This window comes from Clinocottus analis, unplaced genomic scaffold, assembly GCF_023055335.1.
Source record: "Clinocottus analis isolate CAN_PGR_092001 unplaced genomic scaffold, fCliAna1.0.p SCAF_17, whole genome shotgun sequence".
NCBI classification, from domain to species: domain Eukaryota; kingdom Metazoa; phylum Chordata; class Actinopteri; order Perciformes; family Cottidae; genus Clinocottus; species Clinocottus analis.
In genome coordinates, this window is record NW_027175898.1 from 2,677,663 (window position 1) to 2,702,433 (window position 24,771).

Genomic DNA, 24,771 nt, shown 5'->3' on the forward strand with positions numbered 1-24,771 from the left:
TCGACTGCTGGATGAGTTCAGGGTTAACGCCGTGTGGTGGATTCTTTGGACTCTCTTTTGAGGAAGTAAGTGAAACGATTACAAGATTCAAAGTATTCAGGGTTTAAAGCTAATCCCGATTGATGTCCGGCGGTGTGCTTGAGGTGCGTCTACGGTCATTTGTTGTAATTAAATCGCTGTATACTCCAGGACCATACAGGTCATAATGGTTTGATTTCATAAAGCGCTCTTTCTGAACACTCAAAGACGCTCTACATGCGAATCCTTCGCACAGTCATGAGAGGAGCTGCCGTGCGAGGGGCCCCATCAGGACTATCCAACGTTCGTACAGCTACGGGAGCAATTTTAGGGTGAAGTGTGTTGCTCAAGGACGCGTCGACGCTGGCTAGGGGATCGAACCGCCGATCCTCTGATTGAAGGACGGCCCCCTGCTCACCACTCACTGTACCACGGTCGCCCCCAGTTGAACAGGGTGGACCCACTCCGAGCTAAAAAAAAAACATTTTGCAAATGTTTTGTGTCTGAGCCGTAGTTCAAGTCCCATCTAAAGGCCAAAAGTCTTCTGGTTGCTGCTTCTCAAATGTCAGCGTTCACTGCTTCATTGTGCCGCGCGTCCTTTTCAATTCATTTAAGTTGAATCCCTTTTGAGACTCCAGACTGGTGGCAAGACATTTTTTTTTTTAAAAAGCGTCACCCTCTGAGTGCTAAATGTCACTTTTTCTAATCTAGACGTGATGAATAACCAGAAAAAGAAGTTCCAGATCACTGGATGGCGGGAAGAATTGTTAGCAGATACTAAAAATGTTGACGTCAAACACACAATCAGGCTGACTAATAAACTGGCACGATAAGATATTAGCAGTGATGAGTTAGCAGTGTGTTGAATATGTTTATCAAACGCTTCTCACTCTTCTGGTGTCGGCGGCGACGTGCGGCTGATGGGAACCACGTGACACCGTTTGCACATTTGATTGAATGTGCGTCCTTTGCTCCTCGTTGCAAATAAGAGTTTCTCGTAAAGCCTGGCGCTGTGCATCTGGGAATCCACAGCAATTATTATGACATCAACATATGTTCAAATGATCCGCACAGATATTCATGTCTGGTGTGAAAGGCGGCGGGTGGAGGAGGGGTGGGGTGGGGGGGGGGGAGGGGCTAATTAAAGCAGAGACCTGCAGGGATTTGGAGTGTTTTTGAAGATTCTGCTGAGTGGGAGGTTATTCTTCCGAAATAGTGAATATGTATCGGAGAAGGCGTTAAGAGGACCAGATGTATCAGCACTTGGCCGAGAAATTGTCGAGTCGCTGTTATTGATCAACAATGTGCCACTCCATCCCAGATTACTGGGGTCACGCTGCGCCTCTCGCGATGCACTGGGCCGCTCTGTCGGCCAGAAGGCATCGTCCAGAGAACATGGAAAAACATGCAACATGGAAGATTTCAGACATGCAGATTGTTGCATTCGCCATGTTAAATCCACATTGGCGGATCCCAGCGGTGATGGTTATCTCCAACGGGACTAGATGTTTCCTTCGCTATACTGGCACCAATTAGCCAGTAGCTGATGAAGGAATACAACCAGATTAACCAGAGCTCCAGCAGCAACTCAGGAGGGTTCAGACGGTTTGCTTTGAACTTGATTGACATTATTTCCTTTAAGTTAACCAGTGTGATGACACACGTGTGTGTGTGTGTGTGTGTGTGTGTGTGTGTAGGATAAACCTGCAAGATCATATGGCGGATACGGAGAGCTACCAGTGATTTATCAGTTACTTAGCAACGGCTCAAGGTTATGTTAATAACACGCTGCCACCAAGTGTTAAAAGGCTGAACTCTGCACTGAGCCGCAGTAATTACATGCCTTGAACCCGTCAGTAACGTGGGAGCATGTGCACAGCAGCAACTGCTGTTACTGAGGGGATGTAAACCCATGTCCATTCAAAGGAATGAGCATGTAATCCAATTTTGTTTTGTTTTTACCTGCGTTGGGTGACATTCATGAATAGTAATACATACATCAGATAGGAATCTGACATCTGCCAATGTGACTTTCCTAGGATTTTTTTGTTATTTCTATTCAATCACAACCAATAGAAAACGTCTAGTTCTACTGTGAAATCCAATGTCACACACACACATACCACAGAAAAAGGCCTGGAAAAGTCCTTGGAAAAAAAATGAAAGGCCAAAAGTGTTGTAAAAAGTCATGTAAATGTGTTATATTCATGTGTTCATGAGTAATTAATATGTTTTTAAAAGAAAGAGGCTCAAAATATAAGCTGGTGTACGTACAGGAATCTATATAAATATTTATCCTTTTAATCAAATTTCTTATTTATTTGTGTCATTTAAGGTTTACTGTATGCTTTGGAATTAGTTTAAATACTACATTTGTATCACTTTTTCATGTTTACACTGAGATTTCACAAAATGATTTGGCATGGCAATCTGGTTTATATATATATATATATATATATATATATATATATATATATATATATATATATATATATATATATATATATATCATACATATATATGTATGAAGCATATGTTTTTGATCTTTTGTGTTCCAATTCAAGCAAAACCATGAAAACACGTTCAGGAGGCTTTTGGCCTTAAAAGTGAATCAAATGGAATATTCCCGCTGGACGGCCAGCGAGGTGAAGTGGTGTTGTGTTCATTGAGTTCTTCAATGGAAGACTGTGATCGACTCTAAAAGCAGCACGGTGGCCTTTTGCTGTGTGTCTTCTTTTGCGGCTCTCTGTCAGTGTGAAAGGAGCTTATAAGTGAGGCTAAGTCGCTGGCAATGGGATTTTAAAAGGAAGTGCAACTTTTCCCTTTTGCCTGTCGGAGGGGCGGGACATATCGGTGACCTAAAATGGCCGCCCCTCCCCCCCTTTTGTTGTGCTGGATAGCTAGGTCTGGGATGTCAAGTATCTAAGAGGGCTTGCTCACATGGCTTTGAGATCTCAAGTCAGTGGATAACCTTGTTAAACATTGTGTCTCATCTGGAATACACTGTGGGATTATGTGTTTACAGGGGCGCCAAGATTATCTGTCTGCTAGTGGACGAGAGCAAACCCTCTGTTCACTGTACATGGACACATATAGTGAATGTACACTGCAACACAAAGCCCAAAGGCGAAAAGCAGATACTGACCTGCTTATTTGTTTGAAAACAGAGTTAAGACCTGCTGACATCTGTTTTACTTCACGCAGTTATTACTCCAGAAATGAGTACATGCTGTGAATACATTGTGTGTCTTCTTTAACGCAACCCAACCGCAGTAGCAGTGAGAATTGGGAAAATTAAAGAAAAGGGTATTTTCTGAAACAACCTTCTGAAAATAGAAATCAAAACCTCATCACTCTAAATAAGCGATGTAGTTTGCCAGCCTTCAGACCGCTTTCCCTTCACTTCCCTTCTGTAGTTTCTCTTCGGGCCTCCATGTGGCGGGAAGATAATCTCCTCTTCTTTCAGCGCTCTCCTTTGTAGATTTGCCGGCTTGACTGACGGTCGGCAGAGATCGTTTGATTGGCGCCCGCACACATTCTGCCTCTTTACCGCCGTCCTCCGTCTACGAGCCTTTATCTCGCTCATCGCTCACATTCAGTCCTCGGTGCCGCAGCTGCAGAAGCTTTAGCCGACTGACTTGGTGAGACGTCAGCGCCTGGGACCGGTAGCTTAATGCCGCGACTCCCTTTTGTGCTCATGTGATTTGCCATTAAAAAGCAGAAACATCAGATGCACCGACAAGAGCTGAATGCGTGAAGAATCCACGTGAGTTCCTTCGGGAGCCTGGATGTTATGCAGCCGGAGTTCGTACCGCGTTTATCATCTTCACACGCACAATGCAAAGGTTTGATCTTCCTCCGACATTCTTTGAGTTTTCACCGTGACAGCGCAGCTAAGGGGGTGGATAGCTACAGATGCACTGAGGGATGATGGGAGTTGGGTGGGCAGAGATGGATGGATAGATGGATAGAGAGAGAGAGAGAGAGAGAGAGAGAAGATGAAATATGTTCCAGCTGGAGAGACCACCACAACAATGCACACCCACACACAAGCGATGTAGTCACGTGGTCTTTGCATGTTTACACAAAGCTATGTGATATACAAACAAACAAAAAGCTTGATGCGAGACCGTGAACAATGGAAAATGACTCTCAGATGTCAGCGTCCTTCTTTTCTTCTTGGAGATGAGTTTCAGTAAAAATGTAAACCTATGTTCCCATGAGACATTGAGGGCTTGAAAGAGTCTCGCCAGAGTGCTACTTCACCTTGAGCGACTTCTAATTTTGACTTTGAGCCACGTAGGGCTTGCAGTATGGCGTTAACACAATAGCTGTCGTTTGAAAATGACATTCAAAGCCTCCATTGAGGTTTTTTGGAATGAGGCTTCGACCGTCTGCCGCTTCATCCTGAGAACTACACGTGTTGTGGTTGTGGTTGTGTGGACATAATGTGTGGTGCTGTTAGACTGCTGCCAATCCGCTCCGTCAATACAAGGTCACATGCTTCCCTTTGTATGCTGCGAGTGGGCCCGCAAACAGCTTGTTGACCGCAACTCGCGACGCCGTCAGGTTGCGGTGAAATGTAATTGTCTCGCGCGTGCCGTTTGCTGGATTCATCAGGCAATCAGGCTCAGGGATCACTGGTCTTGCTGAACTGTGGTTAGCCGGCGACACGCGTGACGTTCCGTCAGATCAACGCGCTCGAAATTGGTTTCGTTTTGAAAGGAATTGCCGGGATGGCGGTTGGAGTTGCGCAACCAGCACTGGTCGACCACACCCCGGTTACTAGTTGCTCTCGGTCGTCCACCACGAGCGCCGTTGTGTTTCAGAAGGGGGGTAAATACGCGGGAGCATCCACACTCTGCTCTTTCACGACTGAAAGGGTCGGACTCGAACGCACCCGCGGCACTCGTTGGACTCACACGGCCGCTTATAGTTCTCTGCATGTCCTTATTCTCCTCATCGGCGAAGATAACAGTGATTCGTAGGATGAGATGAGTCGGTGTGAGCCCGTATCTATTGTCTCTGAGGGGTTTGAGGCAGCAGAGAAAACCGATGTACATTGGAGAATATGTGAAAACTAAAAGTAAGAGAGAGTATTTATGGTGATGATTAAATGGTGGCTTCCATGCCAAGAGTAACACAACATGCCTGAGGACAACACAAACACTCCATCATGCAAAGAAACCCCATGAACTTCAACATTTCCTTTAGATCAGTTGGTAAACGCCTCTTCTTCAGAGGAATCTCTGCCAAAAGTTTGCCTTTTTGCAAAAATAGTGAGGGATCTGTCAACATGGCATAACGTTGCACAGGCTGTTGCAATGTGATGACTGTCTGTGTGAATAATAGGACAGATATATATATACGCAGTCATTGTCAGCACAGATGACAACGATTACGCATCATTTGTTGCGTGAGCCCGGGTCAAAATTATTTGCGGTATGTTCGAAAATGAGTTCAATGCTTCACATCTTCTTTTTACTGCGTCTCCGTTTGTATTTAAGACGCACCAGATGTCTTGATTATCGAGTGATTCATCGCTTTGCCGTGGCACTTTGGAAGCGGTCTCAAAAAATAGTAATTTTCAAAGGGATGAAGATTTTTCAAAAGAAAATACCAAAAACATTGTCGTGCTTTGAAGAGTTCCTACTTACTAAACTCAGAGTTTACTTATTTATTCCCCTAATGGATGTTTTGTGATAGAGTTCTGTACTCAGAAAGCTCAGCTGTTTCAAACGCACCTAATCCACTATTTGCACTTATTTCACACTTGTTCAAAAATCTACTTGACATTCTTCCTGTTTTTTATTTGTATTTATGAGCTTTGAAATGAATAGAAGGCGCAGCCATTAATCCCTTCTATACGGCCCTGGATGAAACAGAAAGCTTAAGCTGTGAATCTGCAGTGCAGTGCTGTACACAGACAGACAATCGCAAACACACACACACACACACACACACACACACACACACACACACACACACACACACACAGATACAGATGCTGTTCTCCTCCTGCTTACTGACCTGTTTCAATAATTCAGAAGAGTAACTTGCTGGCTGGCATTGGTCTCTATCCATGGACCCAGTCAGCCGTTACTCACACACACTCACACACACACACTCACAAACACTCACACACACTCACACACACACACTCACAAACACTCACACACACTCACACATGCACACACAAGCATAGTGTTTGCTCTGCTTGGCAGTTTCACATCTATACAGCTATACACACACACACACACACACACACACACACACACCAAACAAGCTGCAGCGCTTTGATCCCATTAGGATACGGCACGTTTCGCATCGGTATGCGTATGCACGTGTGTGTTTGTGTGTCCACAGTGTGTTGCCTATAGGTTGGCATCATCCAATATCGCATAGAGTGCAGTGTTAAAACGCAGGAGCTAATAGGAGCTAATGGACCTTGTGAGCGTGCTCGAGTGAGAGATGCATTCCTACGCGCGGCTCCGACAGGATTTACTGTGTGTGTGTGTGTGTGTGTGTGTGTGTGTGTTTGAGTGCCTGTGTTCCAGGTGATTGGGTGCGACAGGTTTTATCGCCTAATGACTGAGATGAAAGACTCAAAGTGCTTAGTTGTTATATTATACAAACCCCACTTTTTTTTTAAAAATAATTCTAGTCAATGAAGTAATGCTAAGAGTCATATTCTTGTAACAAAACAATGTTGAGTTGCCGTGAGGAATTGACAGTTTCCGGTCTTAGTAAGTGAAGCAACTCATCTTCATAACTTGTCCGATTAGATTCAGTTTATTCGCTCTCTATGAATTAATCCTTCATTAGCAGTGTTGGGCCACAAGGCTTTGAGATTACCAGTTGAAATGCAGTAATTACATTAGAGTTACTAATCCCAGCAAATAGCTTCGACGGTGTCATATCTCTTCTTATTGAGGAACATTGCACTTCCTACTGTATATCATCCAAACAATAAAAAAAAAAAAACATCTCGCAGATTTGCTCAATGTTACGCGGCAGCAGCGGGGGACGTTAACACAGCTCCAAGTTAGGCGAGAAAATATTATAATAGCTGATATCTGAACGTACAAACGGGAAAAGCGGGAGTGAAACCAAAACTCCAAACCACACAGATCCAGATGGAGGCTTCAAAAGAGCGGAGAGATAAACAGAGAGACACTTTTAAAGTGTCCCTCTCTTCTCCAGCACCGGCAGACACTAGCTTCTCCACCGAGGACACAGCTAAGGGGATTCCAGGTTTGTCCTGGTCCCCCTCCCGCCCCCACTTCCTGCTAGCATCCCAGCAGGACCCCAGCGGGGGCGCCGTCACGGCCTGGCACAGCACGGCTAATGCTGACTGACCCGGGCCCATGAAACATCCTATTAGTGTCTTTAAAAAAACAACAAAAAAAAAACCCTTTTTAAAAGTAACTTTCTGTCACATTAGTTTGTCACTTTCCTCAGAAATCACTGTACTGGAGGCGAGAGGAAAAGTTCCCAGTTTAGCAAACAACACGGTGGCATACGGCTGTGATAATTGGTCGGTGCGTATACGTCGTCTGCTTTTGACTGCACGCGAGCCTAAATGTGTGATGTCCACACAGCAGCTTCTGCACCCTGTGAGGGCCCGAGCTGTGCTCTCTGAAAGGAAGAACAAACAAACAAAGTGCGCTCCTGCGGCCCGGCGGCCCAGCTGTACGCTTCTCAGAGGCTGCGCTTACGTAACATATTGAATAATTGAGAGTTTTTATTTGTAGGAGAAACATTCTGGTTCCTCTGGACCGGAGTTGCGATTGTGGTTTCGTGTCGGGGGATTTAGCTTTTATCATCATCGTCATCGTCATGATCATCAGGGAGCCATGTTGCGTTGAGTTATACTGAGGCGTGTCGCCCCAGGTACCCGGGCTCATCACAGGACACACGCACGCCCCTTAAGGTCCAGAGCAACACTGTGAGTGTGCGTCCCGCCTCCCGGCTCATCACACCACACCGCTTGTCTTCTGCCGTCGGGAATCTCACGAGAAACCCACCAGATGACCCGTAGTTCACGGAAACCGCGTTGTCCGATACAACTTTAATGCTCTCATGGATTTCATCAAAGTTTAACGCGGCTGCCGCTTTTGTCAGACTGCCGCAACACGGGTTTGAGGGCAAACACACAGAGAAAGGTACACATCACACAGATGTGTTGCTTTTTTGTTTTTAGATTATCTCCTGCTTTATAATGCATAGTATTCATACATGTTATCTCACAGGACATGTGGCAATAGCATTGCATTGCTTTCGTTGTTTGTTAATCACTGTACAAACATAAATACACTTCATTCACTTCATATGCACTACATAGACTTCATAGACACTACATAGACTTCATATACACTACATAGACTTCATATACACTACATAGACTTCATAGACACTACATAGACTTCATATACACTACATAGACTTCACATACACTATATATATTTTGTATTTTTGCACTTTCTTTATTACTATTATTGTTTAATTCCCCAAATAAATACACTAAAGTATCTATATCTAATATTGTACACACATATTTTTTGTTTCAACTGCGTCTTTGGTGTCTGGTTGCCTATGTATTGTTTATTCAAGCAACATTGCCCCCTCTGGACACTACAGTGTATCTTGTCTTAGACGGGATTAGCTAGATGACTTTTTATTTGCCTGTTTGTGTCTGTAAATAGCTTCCTCAGCGAAGCACGGTGTGGCGTTACACGGCGGCCTTGGACCAGTTTCTGCTGTGCGGGCAAATCGGCGGAACCATTTTCCACTTTCTTGTCGCGAGTCGTGCTTAGTTCAGGGTCATTTTCAGGCTACGACGTCTCGAAGGAGTTCACGAGCGAACAAATAAATAAAAAAGAACAAAACAGGCGATAATGAATGAATTGAATCGATCATGTAGTGATGTGTGTTTGAGTTTTTTGGACTGAGCTTTGCAAAAACTACGGTACGGCAAAAGAACAAAGAAGAAAAAAGAAGCAGACGGACATTTTGTCCGTTTTCATGGAGCGTCGCATCCTGGAAGGGCTGCGACATTTCAACAGAACTGACCCACGGAAACACATCGGACGTTTGACATTTGACCTCTTGGTGAAAGCGAAGCTAAGGGGTAAAAAAAACATGTGAACGGTCTCCTCAGAGGACATGTAACACGAGCAGTACATGCTCTTGACACAGCACGTACTGCATGTGCCTCTCCGGTACCTTGCCGGTCTCTCCGCCCAGCGGGTGTCCCGCTCACGACCTCGCACGCCGCTCAGGGCGTGGCCCGACGCGTTAGCACCGGTCAATCACTTCAGCCGCTCCTGGCAGATTTGCTGACAAAGGCGCTCAATTTTTACCGCCGTATAACTTTAGTGATGGCTTTGTCCGCGTTGGCCAAGGTCATCTTGAGAGAAGGGAAGAATGAATGCACGGCAGACGTCATCCATCATTTAGTAGTCCCAGTATCTCTCGCCGTGTCCGTCAATCCGTCCTGTAGTTTGAAGTCAAACGTGTTGTCGGATGAGTCCAATTAGCTTTTCACGTCACTAATGGAGTGCGCTGGTGTCAACTGAGGTCTCGGTGATGCGTGGTGTCGCTCCTGTGACGGCAATGAGATGCGAATGGAGTGCGAGATGAAATGGAGTGCGTGTGTTTGTGCTGCTCTCGGCAGATTTGATCATGGGCTGACTGAGATAACTCTTTGTGTGCGTGCGTGTGTGTGTGTGTGTGTGTGCGCGTGTGTGCTGAAACTAGACACCGCCACACTATTGATGTGAGGACCATCTCTAACTCTCCTCTCCGTGCATCTATCTTTATTCCGTCTTTCTCTCTCACGTTCACCTCCCTTTCCCTCTGTTTCTACCTCCCTTTATCCTTCTTTTTTTTCCAGTAACACCCCTCCTTGTCTTTGACCCCAACCTTCCTCCCCTCCGTCTCTCACCGTCGCCATCCTCATGCCCCCTCTTCATTTAGTCTTCATCCCCGTGCTGCTCACCCTCCCCTCCACCTTACTCTTTGCCCTCGTTCTTTTCCACCCTTCCCTCATTTTTGATCCCTCCCTTCCTCCCTCTCTCCCTCCATCCTGCTGGCTCAGCTGGTATAGAAGCAGCCTTTGTTTCAGCTGTGTCCTCTATCCTTTGAAGGAGAGAAGCCGAAGAAAATATACATATAAAAGGTGGGGAGGAAGGGATAGAGGGAAGACGTGAAGCACGGACGGGGTGGAAAAGGAGACAGATCCAAATGGGGGAAAAAACGGGATAAAACGAAGAGATGTGGGCGGATGAATAGAGACAGGGGAAAAGGGGAGAAGGATGAAGGAAGGGAGGACGGAAGAGGGATATCTTTGGATCAATGGGAAGGGTTGTCCAAGACATTGAGATCCAGCGGCAACAGCATGTGAGGCCCGTGTGGGTGGTTGATCCTATAGGATGTGTGTGTTTGCAACGAGCACACCCCCTCGTGGGTTAACGCTGCACAGTTGCAGCGCTTTTGTTCTCAGTTAAAGGCCAACCAAGCAGTTTATTTATAATTAGGCTGCTTTGAACCCAGTCAATGCCGGAGAACCCCGCAGGCTACAGCGGTCACTGTGCGCTGAATAGCCCGAGAAATATGAAAACCATGTTGTGGTGTGGAGACGCTGAAAGGGATTCACACTCTTCTTCTTGTTGTTGTTGTCTTATTGCTTTCTGAGTCCATCACTGAACGCCCGTCTTTTCCTCTTTGCTTCCTGTCCCACAGTGAGTGACGGAGAGAAGATTTAGGACCTTTACCCTCATCCCCGATGTTTTAGCGGTGGTACCATGTGAAACCTGTGGCCGAGTCTGATCCGCTTTTACATCTCTAAAGGTAAGTTCATGGATCTAAAGACACAGTTTGACATGTTGGGAAATACACACATTGGCTTTCTCGCTCAGTTAGATGAGAGTGATTCCCCTGTTGGTACCACTCTCATGTTTGTCTGCTGAAAGCGATGCTACAACCAGCAAGCTTAGCTTAGCATAACCAGCAAGCTCTGTTACAAGTTAGCTAAAGCGGGCATCAGTAGCTCTAAAGCTCATTGTAATAGTGTGTTACATTGTGTTTGCTTGACCTGGACTAACATTCAAGAGCAAGCTGTGTTTTATGAGAAGTCATTGCGTCCACACAACCGAGATGTGGGCTAGAAGGCTTAATGCCTTTCTGTCTGTCTATGCACCAACGAGAGAGTGGAATCGAAACATTTCATCCAAACTCCGAGCGAGCAAGAAACAGAGAATGTCAGCGTCGTCCTCCATGTCTCCGACCGTGGACGCTTGTGGTAGAAGTGTCTTCCTCTTGGGAGAAAAACGTCTTCCAAACAGAGATTTGAGGTCGCAGTGGTCAAAGAACGCAGGCTGGATCTGGGTCACGGGAAGGCTTTGTATTTGTCACCTGAACACGAGGCTACCTTCATCATTCGGCCCGGTCGTGGAAACGGAGATCTAGTGGAAACTACGCCGCCGTGGCGGAAACCCGAACAGTGCGATTTGGTTCTCTGTGAGTTGGCCGTGGTGACCGGACCAGCCGTGTTTCAGCACCGGGAGTTAAAACCGGGCTGGCCCGGTCTCTTGGTTGTGCCAGGCTCTGCTGTGGGAAATCAAGACGGCCCACTTCAGTAAGAGTCTCTTGGCCTGACTAATGGCATGATGTCTCTTCCTTTTTTTTAGTTTGAACGCCTTCACATCTGTCTCTTGCTCACGCTCCTTTTTTTCTCTCTCCATCATCTCTTATCTCCCCGCTAATGTTTTCAGGCGGGATTACGGTAGCTTGTCATTTTCATATCGGCTTTCTCTGTCAGAGATCCACCTCTAACCTCCTTACTCCCCTGAGACTCCGCTGCCGATCTGCGCTCTCTCTCTCCCTCTCTCCCTCTCTCTCTCTCTCTTTTCCATAGCCCGCTCTTTCTTTTTCCTCTCTTCAGCTGGCTTTCAGATCTACACTTCTAACCTCGATACGTCCCTTTGGGATGTGGCTGAACTCTGCCAGAGGAGGGGGGAGTGAGTGGGGGAGGAGAGATGATAGCGGGGGGGATATTGGAAGGTAGAGGGGTGAGCGAATGAAGAGAGTTAGGAATCTCTCTATCCAACAATCCACCTATCTATCTAACCTTCATTTCAAAGGAATAATTTCGGTCAACCTAAGGTGTGTACGCGTGTGTGAGCTTCACATCGGGAACCCGTGACCCTCACAAATCTCAGACTTACTTGTGACCATAAAGATCTGTTTGCTGAGATACAATCGCGGCTACAGAGGGGAAGCTCACTCTTCTGAGCTCTCACTCATGAGCACCTTCACGTTGCATTTATAGATAAAATCATTCTGAAGATATATATATATATATAAACATTGAGTTGTAAATGTGGCGCCAGCAGACACTTTGACTCAAGGATGAATCCATTAGATGTTGAAGGTCAAAGGTCAAGGCCACTGTTACCTCACATCCCTTTCCCGCAGAGCGCCACATCTCAGGAATTGATTGAGGCATTTCTCCATGTCGGGCCCTGACGTCCACTGACACTCAAGCACCAACGTTTGTGTTGTGTTTGTTGGTCAAAGGTCACCGTCACGAATGATGGAGGCATGACGTGTCGCACGGATGTGAATGTGAACAGCAGCGTGACGTAGTCGAGGCGCGCAACGGCGAGGATGTTTAGCATTGGAAATATCCCACACTTAGGCCATAACGATATCATAATCACATGTGTTGAATTCATTTCAAATGCAACAACATCCACTATGTTGACTCTAATGGGGGTAACAGCTCTTTTACCTACATTTCATCGACAATAATTGTACGATTCTTTGGGGCCTTTTTTTTGCCTTTATTGTGCAAATGACAGTGACGAGGCAGAGAGGACATTGGGAACGGGAAGAAAGAAGAAGATATGACCCGAAACAAAAGTCCACAGCTGGCATCAAACCTGCAGCACTGATCATTTACGCAACAATATAATCTGTAACGTTTTGATGATTGACTGATGGTTTGAGTTGATAGGCAATAGGCAAGCCTTTCATGCATGGTACAGTATGTATATGCCTGTAAATATATACATATAACATATAAATACAGCATGTGTGTGTGTTCTTTGTTGCCTTTTCAGTAGCTGTCAGTCATCCTTCCTTGTTAATGTGCAGACACATGGGGGTGAGGCTTCTCTGTGCTTCAGGGTGCGAGGGAGTGAGAGATGTGAAGACAGACAGGAGGAGAGAGAGAGAGAGGGAGAGAGAGAGAGAGAGAGAGAGAGAGGGAGAGAGAGAGAGATGAGCGATCAAACAGCAGCTTCTGTTTATTTCATCTGTTTTCATGAACAAAGTGCCACACATCGCACTGCTTTGCAAGTTCACTCGGAGGCCTCTATGCCCGTGGGAGAATTCAACCGGCAACCGAAAGCAAATTGAACTAATGCTCTCTTTTGGGCTGGATCGCTCCTGAGCGTGTGTGTGTGTGTGTGCGTGTGTGTGTGTGTGTGTGTGTGTGTGTGTGTGTGTGTGTGTGTGTGTGCGTGCTGAAGCCTTCAGTAGCTCAGCAAAACAGATCAAAGTCAAAGTCAAGTCTCCCTCTGTCCCCTACTCACTTTGATGAATGGATGGGTGGACGGATGGAGGGAAGGGAGCACCGATAAAAAGGGAGAAGATGGAGAGGGGGATGAATGAGTGACTGAAAGTACAAGGAGTTCAGAATGGATTGACGGGCGTGTGTGTGTGTGTGTGTAGGGCGGACAGAGTACGTGAAGTGGAAGTAGATGAATGAAAGGGCGGATGGATGGGCTTGACCTTTGCATCACCCTCTTCAGAGATTTAGTTACATTTTATTTGTATTTGGTCCCTTTATCACAATTTAAAATCGACCAGAGAACCGTCCTGCTCTTCTTCTTCTTCTTCTTCTTCTTCTTCTTCTTCTTCTTCTTCTTCTTCTTCTTCTTCTCCTCTAATGCTCTTATAATACTTTGTCCTCTACTTTTTCCATGTTTTTTACTCAAAGTCCTTTTCCCGTCTCATTTGTTACCATCCTGATATCACTTCTTTTTTTTTTTTTTTTTTGCACTCGCCATTTCCTCCTCGTAATGTCACATTTCTTTTACTTTTTCACCTTCATCCCGTATTCCATTACCTCCTTAATTTTCCTTTTTTTTTCCTCTTTCGATCACATCCAATCTTCTTTTCTCCTCCCCGGTCCTCTCATCTCCCGCTTTCCTCCGTTAGCCTACTCGTTACCTCCCTCTCTGGCAGCCTGTGTGTGTGTGCATGCGTGTGTGTGTGTGTGCATGTGTGTGTGTGTGATTACCTCGCCAGGCTGTGTATGCTCCCCTCTCTCTCTCTCTCTCTCTCTCTCTCTCTCTCTCTCTCTCTCTCAGAGAGTTGAAAGACTGCCTGGATCCCTGGGGGGGAGTTTGGCAGCCGAGACCTGCCGAGGGCCATCCGGGCCCGGGTCACCAAGCTAACCTCTCCCACCTGCTTCGCCTCCGGCCCCCAAGGGATAATAGGTGTGAGGCAGGGGGGGAGGCATGGGTGGTGGTTGGAGGGGGGGCGGGGGGGAGATAAAAGGGAAGAAAGCAAAGGAAGGAAGTGAATTTATACATGAGAAGAAATGCAAATACATAAGACACACACCCCAAGGTATTGAGCTAGTCATGCTTAAAACTCCCTGTTTCTTTCCCTCTGCTTGCTTTCATGTGTTGTTAGTCATGCCGAACACTCCCAAAGTGTTCTCTTCTTTCTCTCTTTTTCATTCCCCTTGGTCAGCAACAGCAGGCAAGCACTTACACACCAGCAGGGCGCAGCGATCTGATGTAAAATACACAAAAGAAAGCAATTTAACACGGCATTAGACAGTATGCATTATGAGACAAAGACTCGGAAACTAAACACGTACGAGAGGTTTGTGCCAAATAGAAGAAAGGCTTTCAACATTGCGTGGTTGACCAAGAAGAACTTGTTTTCTTTCCCCAAAATCATAAAAATCATCATAACCCGCTCCAACTATGACACACATGGCACAAGTATGCATATCTATAACTGATTCACATACACCATGTCGATTTTTTACGTATCTATTCACACTTGGCATGTATTGCTGCATTTACAAAGTGAAAGGCATAAAGAATAAGGAGCTGCTTTTCATAAGCCAACATAAAATAACAATTATCCGAGATGAGACAGGTGACGATAACGTTGTTGGTTCTGGTGACAAATGGGCTCGTTGTAGGTAAGTTTTGTTCTATTATTTTGTAGATTTGCAGTGGTTGCTGTGGAGGAATGTTTGTGATTTGTGCGATGAACACATTTCCAATGACTCCAGAGTGATGCAAAGCCCAAAAGTAAAACATGTTTGGAAAAAAAAAGAACAAACACAACATGTTTATATCCATATTTGTTGCGGTTTAGCTTCTATAAAAGCAACATGTTAGCTCTTCCACTTGTCGCGCTCAAAGGGAGGCATTGGTGATTCAGATGTATTCAGTTTACATCATTAAAATATAAAAGGTGTTATTTTCATGGTTAAGGATGTTGTTGGCATCATCAGATGTGAATGTTAAGAACAAAACTACTTTGGTTCATTGATCCTAAACAGTCCTGTTAAAGTAACCGGACAATAAGAGGAGATGTCAGACAGACCTCACAGAGATCATTGATTTGTGGCCCTTTAGGTTTGGTTGAGAAGTTTCCCTGAAAGATCTACAGCTGCCACAGCTGTTGTTGTTGTTTCCATCTGTGTTTTTTTTATTTTTTTTATGGATTTAACAACCAGACTATATGGCAGAAGTGTAACTTCCGCACTGCTGTATGAATAACAGAGTTGCTGTTCACTGTATTGGACTTCCACATGAAGAGCGTGCTGTCGCATACTGCTGCTGCACCGGGCGCTTTCTTCTTGTTTGTGAGATTTTGAAATGCAACAGTATGTCCCAAAAAACAACGCCCCTCAGGATTTACTTCTTTGTGTTTGTGTGTGTGTGTGTGTGTGTGTGTAGGAAGCGTTTCTGTCTCCCTCCCCTACCTCATCACATCGCACACAATCATATCCCGTCTGACTCCCTCTCTGAAATTGTTCGCTCACCCTAGGCGGCGGCAGGAAATGGAGTGTGTAAAACAGGATGTGAGGGTAGCCATACTTGTTTGTTTTATACTGAAAGCCCTCAGCCTGGCTGGAAACCACTGACGGATGACAACCGAATGGACAAACAGTGCAGGCTCGTGACACAGACAGAGGCTGCGTTTGTCTTCACATTGTGTGTTTTATTGCCCGCGACGACATTTCTAGATACAAACAGGTTTCGGAAAATCGAAACTGTTGAGGCAATACTGCCTAATGACAGCGAAAAAAACGTTTTTACAGAAATCGAGCAGTGGAAGGGAGAGCAATTACGTACGTGCAGAGATGCAGATGAGTTCATTAAAACTATTTCAAGACACAATTAATCTCAGCAGATGCGTGTTATGAGTCAAGACACCATCGCTGACATCGCTCACACAGCCGTCTATGATGTGAAGTCCATTGTGTGTCCACATCTTTTTGACTGTAATGTATATTGTATTATTTATTTGACGTTGAGCTCATCCCTCCTCGCGTGATGAGGTAAAACAGAGCAGGTCCTAAAGGCACAAGCTGGATTCATGGATGAGTAAAAAGCAACGCACTCTTCCTTAAATGCTTGATGGGCTGTACAGGCTGGGACTCCATTGATTTATGGCAATAATTAGATCAGAGGAAATGGAGGCAAGGAGAGGCAAACACATTAATCTGCTGCGTTGTGGAATTCAATCACGGATGTTTACTTAAAGATGACATTTGAATACAACCGAGGTCGCAGTTCATCACTGAGATATTTGACTTTGGAAAACAGTTCATTTGGTGTAAAATCAAAAAACGGGATTTTAAATATGTTATTTCAGGTCTGGAGTCACACTCACAGCTCTGTAGTGCAATGTTTAGACTTTTTTTCATGTATAATTTTATATGAATTTTACTCTAGACCAGCGGGTCTCAAACTTTTTCTGTCACGCCACCGACCCAACAACATTGGAACAAAATGGTCCAACTTTTTGAGACTCCTTCATCTGTGCTTTTTTTAATTAATAGATTCAAGAAAACTGAAATCCCTTTCAAGTAAAGCAGATTGCTCCATCTGACAAAAAACTAATGACATGTGCAATCACTTTCTTATAACTTTGTTTAAAAATAACTCATATTTGGCAAAAAAAGATTACCAAGGAAGCCGGTTGGATCCCTGTTTTCTCCCCATAGTTTCATGCTGAAGTGTCCTTGAGCAAGACACTGAAGCCCCAGAGCTTCACAGCAGCACAGAGATCCTTCATTACTGAGGATGGAACAATGCGGAGAATAATTCCCCCACTGTGGGATTAATAAAGGATTCTTAAAAAAAAAAAGTATACATATATGTATTTTTTTTTAACAATCTGCATCTGTAATACCTGTGATACCTCCACGCCCCACTTGAGGGCCGCGCCCCACAGTTTGAGACCACTGCTCTGGACTCCGGCAGTTATCTGATCTCCAATTGCTCAGGAGAGTGACAGATTTTTTGGGAGATTGCCCAACTTGAATGCAGAACTTGAACAATTTTACCTCCAGTAAAATCAGAGGGGATTGTGTAGCGCATGGATCCAGACAGGTGGATTCAAAGTGGATTGATCCAGAGCTCTAAATGATGTCGTATGTACTGTGTATTTCAACATCTGAGGTTTTAGTAGCCAAACAATGCTGCAGGTTGGTGGTTACCCTTGAAATGCGTGTTATCGTGGAGCATTGTTTCCCCAGAAAGACATTACATAAACACAGTATTTGTGTGTTTTTGACAGGTACAACTCACATATAGGGAACTCTTGTGTGTGTGCGTGTGTAGTATTTAGAAAGCAGTTCTCCCACACACTCGGTGAGGTGTATGGAGTTTACATGCTGAACTCTTCCGCCGTCGACACTCGAGCGCATTTCAAAGAAGGCCTTTTTTTTCTCCAAAGTTTATTTTCCCTCCCTCCTCACCTCTCTTCCACCCAGCTCTGCCTCTTCCTCCATCTCCGTCTCCTCCGCCTGCCTTTCTATTTCCGTCTCCGTCTCCATCCCGCCGACTCTCCTTCCCTCCGCCTCTCTCTCGGCGTCACATCCATCACTTTGTCTCCTCTGTTGTCTTAACCGGTCTGACAATGTGCTGCTGGTGATGCGATCACATCCGTGTGAGTCTTTATCAGCGCTGCGACCTGAAGCGACCTCGCTGCAGCTGGTACACACTCGTGTCCCCGGCTGCTCGCTTTCATCAGTCTTACTTACTGCACAAAGCGAGGCACTATATAACGGTCACGTATAACCAATGTCACCGTGGGCCAGGTGATGGAGGCCAGCCAGGCCACGTGGTATGAAGAGGCGACACAGCTCTTTCACCCGCTGTTGGTGCCTCAATGGCTCAAACTGATAGCACTTTGTAGTTCAACTTCATGAAAGACATTGTACTGTTTGGATTCTTGTGGTTCTGAGTTTGTACACACGTTTAAATGCACTTATTGGAAGTCGCTTTGGATAAAAGCGTCAGCTAAATGACATGTAATGTAATGTCATTCATGGCACGAAAGATTACAGTGTTGTTCTCATTGTTTTAGGAGGATTCGCTGTGTATTTGTGTATGTGTGTATTTTGTATTTGCTGTGTATGTGTGTATTTTGTATTCGCTGTGTGTTTGTGTATGTGTGTGTTTTGTATTCGCCGTGTATTTGTGTATGTGTGTATTTTGTATTCGCCGTGTATTTGTGTATGTGTGTATTTTGTATTTGCTGTGTATGTGTGTATTTTGTATTCGCCGTGTGTTTGTGTATGTGTGTATTTTGTATTCGCTGTGTGTTTGTGTATGTGTGTATTTTGTATTCGCCGTGTATTTGTGTATGTGTGTATTTTGTATTCGCCGTGTGTTTGTGTATGTGTGTATTTTGTATTCGCTGTGTATTTGTGTATGTGTGTATTTTGTATTCGCTGTGTATTTGTGTATGTGTGTATTTTGTATTCGCCGTGTGTTTGTGTATGTGTGTATTTTGTATTCGCCGTGTATTTGTGTATGTGTGTATTTTGTATTCGCTGTGTATTTGTGTATGTGTGTATTTTGTATTTGCTGTGTATGTGTGTATTTTGTATTCGCTGTGTATTTGTGTATGTGTGTATTTTGTATTCGCTGTGTATTTGTGTATGTGTGTATTTTGTATTCGCTGTGTGTTTGTGTATGTGTGTATTTTGTATTCGCTGTGTGTTTGTGTATGTGTGTATTTTGTATTCGCCGTGTGTTTGTGTATGTGTGTATTTTGTATTCGCCGTGTGTTTGTGTGCTGCATTGGTCTCATGGATGTGTGTTACAGTTACAGCTAGAATGTTTCTATGGAGACTTTAAACCCATGAGATTCATATTGTAGTTAGTTTGAGCAATAAACTACCATAAACAGCCCTACTGTGCTATGCTCACAACATGGGGATTAGGATTAAACCTCATAAACCTTTTGTCTACGGTTGGTGAACAAGAAATGAATTCTACACCAAATAACTTTAATGAAACTGTAACTTCTAAACTTCACAGTGGGAACATAAACTGAATATATTTGTCCTGCACAGGCACCTCTATCTCCTCCGTGCATTGCATTGTGGGGAAATAGAGTCAGCCAACAGTGGACTCAATAGCCAGCTTTCTTAAAAAAATGTTTTGAGGAGTCTCAGCTCAAATCTTCAGCATGACAACATTGTGTTACACACAGAACATCGTTCAGTAACATACTAGTGTGAACTGCAGACAATGGCTTCCTAAAATGTAGAAACGAAGTGAGAATAAATACTTATATACAGTATGTATCCTTTGGAGAATAGCATGAGGTTTGGTAAAATGCATTCTGACACGTGTATCCAAAGATAATCATTTCTCCTTCCTGTTTCATTCTCTCACAATCTGCCGTAGTTGTCGTCGGTCATCGTGTAACATACCGCGTGTGCAGAACTCCGAGATGTGTTTTGCTATAACATGCGTGTGTTTTCGGGTCTTTGCTTTGGCTGGATTGCTGCTGCGGATCTGCAGCCACGAGAGGAATCATCTCTGTTTACAAGGCGTCGGCTGCGTTCCCCGTTGTGCTGTTTAATATAGCTGTTTCATTAACGCACGTCAAACTCTCCACATTTCTGTTCCCTCAGCTGCCCCCGTTTCCCTCTTTAAACCCGATGTGTTCAGTCCGACAGCTTGCAGATGCTCTGCTTGCTTCCCCAAAGCCTAATGCGCCTTCACCAACATGTCTGCTGCTTTCCCCTGCCTTCGGTCTCTGTTGTGCCCACTCGCGCTCTCTTTTTTCCCCCTCCTCTCTGATTCCCCCCGCTTCTCCCCCACTCTTCACCTCCTTCTGTCTTTCTCTCGCCTTTATTTCTGATAATCTTGTTGTTTTGTTGTTGAGCCCTTTGGTTTTGCATTCATTCTCTTTCTCACCCTGGTTTTTAACATGGTGGATGTGAGTGTGTCGGTACCTTCCCATCCGCCTTCGCCGTTCTGTGTCTCTCTGCGGGTAAAAATAGATGCTCCAGCACATCCTGGATCCCTAACAAGAAGCGTGTGTTGAGCTGGATCCTTCCCATCTTTGGTGGAGATGTGTTTTCTCGTGGAGATTAAAGGATAACGCCGGTGTGATCCGAGGTCATGCTGTGGTCATTCTTCTCTAATTAAGACTGTGTTTGGCCTCGCATGCTAAATAATATACTTTGCTTACTATGCATTGAAAGGGAGCTAGTTCCATTTTTAGCTGCGATACCTTTAGTCCAAGACAGTTGAGACATATTAATAAACATAAAAACCTTAAAATGTGAGAGTTAAAACTCTTTGATGAGGAACAATTTGTGATGTCTTTAAGTGTAGAGTCTTTGAATTTCCCCAAAGACAACGAATAAGAAGAAGTATTATTGTTGTTGACAGATCTCCTCTCACCACGTAACGTTGCTGATTTCCCCCTCCATTTCTTCTCATCATTATAATATATATGTTTATGCAAATGTTTCAGAATCGGGCTGCGACAAAAACAAACAAACAAATTCATCTTGTAAGACGCAGCGCCAGACTTTCTACTCGATGACATCAGATGTTTGAGACCGTCTGTGGTACGAGAGACAGTAGCTCACGCTCAAATATGAATTAAACTCGGGCCATGGATTCATCCTATCACATTTATTCATTTGAATGGTGTTCCTCTTTTTCAAAGTAAAATACCTGACAGTTTTCGAAACCACTCCCCAAACAGTGAATCTGTTGTGGCTTTGCATCCCTCCACATGCCGAAGCAGAGTGCAAAGGACTGTGGGAAAAACAGTGATGCTTGGCATTGAAAGAGTGTGGCCATGTATTAACCATGCTGCTCTTCATTTCCATGTCCTCTGTGGCTGGATATGTTTGGCGTAAGATCGTCTTTATGTATTCCGCGCCAACGAGAGAACTGGCGAACGTAGCAGCGTCCCGCCGTCCGGGTGCCCTGGGAGGAAATGGATTAAATATACATACATGCGATGTATACAAACATATGCAAAATATATGAACATAAAACTGATCTTTCCATAAACAAAACGAGTTCACGCACAAAGCAGATGTGCGTTTCAAAAATAGATTAGGTCAGTTTTTGCTCCACTGCGTCCATGATTTGTTCTCCTTTTTCCGCCTGTTTTTGTTTCTCTTAAGCCGTCTGTCCCATTGTGCCTTTTGTTAAACGCTGATGCAGGCGGAACGGTCAGACAGGAAGTGCACGGCGGTGGTCCAAATATGGATGTGGAGGACTCTAGTCATTGGAGAAATATGCTGTCAAGTCCCTCAACAGGAAAATGGGCTGCCTACGCCTTCTTAATGAGTTGTGTGTGTGTGTGTGTGTGTGTGTGTGTGTGTGTGTTTTTTCTGTAAAAAGAAAACTGTCTACTTAACAAACAGACTATTTGTCAGCATTCACCAGCAGCAGTGGGGCGATACTTCACATTCCAGCACATAAACAACCATTACTGTATATATATATATATATATATATATATATATATATATATAAATATATTATATATATATATTACAGTATACTGGTGGGAAAAGCTGCTCACATCTAAAAATGTGCAGTTCATATTTATAATGACATCTTTGTCATTATGCTCAGTGTATCCCTTTTTTACTCAAAGCAGCGCTATTATTATTACGATGAGCGTCGACTGAACCTATTAGTTCTCGCGTTCTGCTTACAGTCGGACTATCTCGTGTGGTAAACAAGCTTAACTGATGCGGTGGGCGTTCGAGAGCCGAGAGATGAAATGTCAAGGCTTTATTGGTAATTAGCGGTATTATCACGCTGGTTTGAAACCCTCACGGCTCCATATGGTGCACAGGTAGAATAGCGAGGGAAAGGAAAAGCAGCGATGCACAGCAGTGGAGAGTGTTTTGTCAGGATTGTTTGTGAGACAATTTGACAGGACAAATGTCACCGGTACCAAGTGCCTGTGGTCGCTGATGAGCCACTGATAGTTTATTTTGAAGGGTGAGAAAATACAACTTCCTGGAGTCCACTCACCTGGGCTGACACGCTTAGCTGAGAGGGTCAAGGGGAAACTAAATCATAAAAGGTGTCAAGCCGATCACATGAAGGAACATCTAGTTGTACTTAAGATGTATTCACTTGCTTCTCTTTGGTTAATCTAATGCATTAATCTTGTTTTTTTTTTCGGTTTGTGGGAACGTAACAAAGTGAAGGTATAGAAAGTAAATGGCAGAATTATAGACGTATTTCCTGCATTGCTCCAGGACAGCGATATGCTTTGCTAGCCGCTGGGCCAGCGGTGTCGTTCTCCCTGTCAGGAGGGAACTGCCACCACCAGTTGGAGATGCATCACTGGCTCCGCCGCACGTCCTCTGCCAATTTGCTCTTTGCTCTCCCACAAGCGAGGCTTACCATAACCGCCTGAGGTCAACCGCGGCGGCCCGGAGGGGGCCGCCCGAGCTCAGCCTTGGATGCCAGAGGCGCCTTTTGTACCGTGGCACATTTACAGAAGATCCACTGTAACAACCCTGGACTGATATTATAGAGGCCTCGGAGGCAGCGCTTCGGTGTGATCTCGACCGCCTCGTGGAATCCTGTGTGTGTGTGTCTCTTCGGCGTGAACGCCAGCAGCTCCGTCGACAGCTCCAGCTCCATCTCCAGCTCCAGCTCCATCTCCAGCTCCAGCTCCAGCTCCAGCTCCAGCTCCAGCACCATCTCCAGCTCCAGCTCCATCTCCAGCTCCAGCTCCATCTCCGTCTCCATCTCCAGTCTGCTCCGGGTGCATCTGGGGAGCAGAACAGAGTGCGAATGTTCTCCAAAACGTCGGTAACTTGCTTACTTCCAAACTGAACCCAAATTGACGATCTTTTCCTAGATCGAACAAAGTAGTTTTGTTCAATTCAACTTCATTTGCATCGCCCCCAAATCACAAATTCTAAATTTGCCTCAGAGGGCCTTACAGTCCGAACACGTAAGACATCCTCTGTCCCGGGACCTCACATCTGCACAGGAACCCTGCACAGGAGTTTCTTCACTTTGTATGAAAACGCACCAAAAATTCGACGCAGCTTTCTGTGAGGTGTCACGGAAGCCGTTGTTTGAGGGTATGTGGTCTGTGTACATGTGAGGGACGGCCCGACGTTGGTGGAGCAACGCCTACCTTCCTCCTGTGCGATTGGAATGAGAGCATACGGGCTCTCTTCCCTCATTCAGTTGTGCGACCTCCCCGTGGTAAGCAGGAGCTGTGCACTCAGCGCCACGGAGAGCTCCTCCCTGCCAGTTAATAGCCTTAGCCGTCTGTTTTGGCCTCAGTTGTTGCAGTCGTGTGGCAGAAGGATCAGAGATTCTTCTGCGCAGCATATCTCCAACTCACGCACCGTGGGAATAACTGTTGCGTAACTTTCACGACAGTCCCATTTTATGAAGCGCCGGTTATTTTTAGCGCCTTCCCAGAGCAGGTGAATACAGTTTCCAGCTTCCAGAGACACAGCGCCTCAGCCCACTGCGGCCCTTTGAGGTTGACAGATTGAATATTAAGCTCCGGTTGTGCAGGGAGCTACAAACTGCTTTCATCCACACCGCACTGGTAATTCAAGACCTGATCCTCCTGCGTATCTCTCGGGGGGCCAGCAGGATGTCAGTACAGCTGATCATAAAAATGGGTTGCCATGTACCAAAATAAAGAAAAGTTTGCTAATAGCAGGCGTTGCTTTTTTGGCGTATTTTCAAAGAAAGTCACAGGACAAAATGAAAAGTAAAACCGGCTGGTAGAGCATGCTATCATATCCTTATTGTAAAATCTGCTTGACGCAGGAGCCGTTTCCAATGTCAATGCATTGTGAAGAAAACATTTCCCCGCCGTGTCAACAGTGTTTGTGAACTCTGTCATCTTTCACAGCCGGTGACTGTTTCTGTGACTGTGAGGTGACAAGTAGCTTTTGATGGATACGTGTAGATTAGTCACACACTCCCAGGTATTAAGAAGTAATGACACACAAGGTGGTGTGCAGGTATTTTTATGTGAGGGCTAATGCACGCACACACACACACACACACACACACACACGCACACACACACACAAGCTGTATTTAGCCTAGTTGTTGTGGTGGTTATTTATGTATCTGTTTTTAACCCAGATAATGTGGTGATTAGCCTGTGGCTATTGATAAGTCTGCGACACATTAAAGGCAACATACGTAGCACTCT

The 24,771-nt window shown here is 45.0% G+C and overlaps 1 protein-coding gene across 1 annotated transcript in view; it reads left to right on the plus strand.

Moving 5' to 3' along the window:
• Window positions 1–24,771, plus strand: part of lrfn5a (leucine rich repeat and fibronectin type III domain containing 5a) — a 109,294-nt gene that overhangs the window by 40,754 nt on the left and 43,769 nt on the right. Inside the window, exon 2 of the mRNA XM_068580470.1 lies at window positions 10,762–10,869. The gene's annotated coding sequence lies outside the window, so the exon portion shown is untranslated. The remainder of the gene's footprint in view (window positions 1–10,761; window positions 10,870–24,771) is intronic.